The sequence below is a fragment of the Pteropus alecto genome, unplaced genomic scaffold, assembly GCF_000325575.1.
Source record: "Pteropus alecto unplaced genomic scaffold, ASM32557v1 scaffold86, whole genome shotgun sequence".
Classification (NCBI taxonomy): domain Eukaryota; kingdom Metazoa; phylum Chordata; class Mammalia; order Chiroptera; family Pteropodidae; genus Pteropus; species Pteropus alecto.
Window position 1 is genome coordinate 11,520,383 of NW_006442109.1, and position 2,438 is coordinate 11,522,820.

Below are 2,438 nucleotides of genomic sequence, written 5' to 3' on the forward strand. Positions count from 1 at the left end.
TGCTTCCAGGGCTGGAAGTGGAGGCCAGAGGCAATAAGGTCTCATGGAATTACCCTTCCTAAGAGCCCTTAGGGCAGAATGGTTAAAGAACTGGACGGGTCAGGAGTTTCACAGAGAAGGACACTAGTCTCAGAAAGGACATGTGTTTGTCTGACACTTCCCCAGTCAGCTCCTGACACCTTAGTGCTCCTTGTTCGCCAGAGTCTGTGTGAAGCCAAGTCAGAGAAGAGTTTTCTCATGCAACTCATTTGCCCTTTCCTGTGCTCAGGATGTATAAGCTGGTTTTATTGGGGAAAGAGATGGCCACAGAGGGAAAAGCATTGACTGCAGCAGTTAATATAACAGGTCCCACCATAATATAAAACCTCCCAACTCAAGCCAGTGAGCTGAGCCCTCTGAAGGTAGCAGTAGCCACAGCATAGAGTGCCTGGTACGTATGAAGCACTCAGGGAATTACATTAGTCTGGTAAATAAATGTGTTTTAAGCAGTGGAAAACTCAGTCAAAAGCTTACTTTGGAAGAATATACAAGAAACTGGTAACGACAGCTGCTGCCTCTGGAGAGAGAGGCTGAGTGGGAGAAGAGAGGGAGGGAAATTTACATTTCACTGTGCACCCTTTTATTCCTTTTGAGTTTGGTACCATGAGTTATCAAAAAAGTAAGTTATATATAAAGAGAAAAATGTAAGCCTAATGTGACTTCCCATTCAGGGAAATGTGTACTGCAGGAGGAGGGAGCAAGCTGGGTCTTTAGAGTCAAACCAACTGACTCCCAGCTAATCCTGCTACTGCCTAGCTGTGTGTCGAAAAACAACTTACCTGCCTTCTCTGAGCCTCATAGTATCTACAATGGGGACGATCATCTCCATTGAATTGTTGTGAAGGTGAAATGTCATAACATATCAACACAGAGACTCACCATGTGTCAGGCACTCTTCTGAACACTTTCAGTCTGTGTATTGACTCATTTTATTCTCAGGACAACCCTATAAGAAGGATACTATTCTTTTCCTCCCCCCCATTTTACAGATGAGGAAACTGAGGCTGAGAGAGACTAAGGAACTTGCTTATAGATTCACAGCCAGAAAGGCCACCTCCTGAGCCTGGCTCTTTCCACCTCCACTCCGCTGCCTTGAAATGTTAGCGTCTTCCTTTCGATAGGGAATTCTTAAAAACGCAAACAATTTCAAGACCTCCCCAAATGTCTTTGTAATGGTGGGCTGAGAGGCTAGTGAGGGCAGTGCTGGTTAAGGAATCAGCAAAGCAAAAGCAGGTAGAGGGAGAAAAGAGAGAAGAGAGAAAGAGAGAGGTTATCAGTTCTAACAAAGTTAAGAATTTTGCAATCAGAAAATGTAGTTGAATTGTAGTATATGCATTTTTTTGTTTTATACTTTATTTCTATTATTTTTAAAAATTTGAATTATATGTTGGAAGAAGATACCATGAGTTCTTTAGGACTCAGGGCCTCAGAACATTAGTAGTATGGAGGAAACTTTAAGGCAGGGTTGCTTTCTCCACACACCTCCCATGGGTCCTAGGCTGAGTCATCTTCTACTTTGTTGATTCTACTTGTGGTATTTGATAGTAGGTGTTTTTATGGTTGACATCTGATTTTAACTTGTTTATGGTCATTTACCTCTTTTTCTTCTAATTCAATCAAAAAGAAAAAGAAAACAATTCCAGGGAATTGAACGCCTAGGCAATTGGGTTTTCAAATTCATTGAGTTTTTATTGCACTTGGAAGAATAATTCATCTGTACTTTCTTAAAAAAAAGATTTTCAAAGTCAGAAATGAGCCTGAATTTATAAGGAGGGCCCATATTGTGCTTTGGCTGAGTTGAAAAGCCTTCTTCACCATGTCTCAGAATGTATTTCCTTTCTATTTCCCCTGCCCATGCCCACCATCTACTCCTACCCAAGGACCGACAGCACCCCACCTGCTTCCCAAACAATCAGGCCACTCATAAGGGGCCTTATGCTCAGCCTGTGCTAAGACAGGGAGCTCCCTCCACTGGAACCAATCCTCCCTTCATGTCCCCCTGAGTGGTCAGTCTGGCAGTGGGCATTGGCTGAAGAAGAGAGGAATCACACAAAGGCCTCATCTCTACCTCCCACCGCCTCTTCTCACTGCAAACCTGCATCATCTCTTCCTGCCTGTGTTCTATCAGAAGCTTTCAGCAGCTTCTCACAGCTCCCCAGGGACAAGCTTAGACCTTTCCCCTGCATCAAGACTCCTCTACATTTGGTCTTTACCAACTTCCCAACATTGGCTTCTCTCCACACCCCACACAGGCCTGATTGCTGAGCAAATCCTGAGTGCTGTCGCCCTGGTTTCTTTCTCAAGTCACTTCCTCTATCCAGTTCACGCCAACCTGTGGAAGTTTTCCTGTCTACTAAGGCACAACACAAAGCCCATCTTCAAGAAAAATTCTTCCCAGC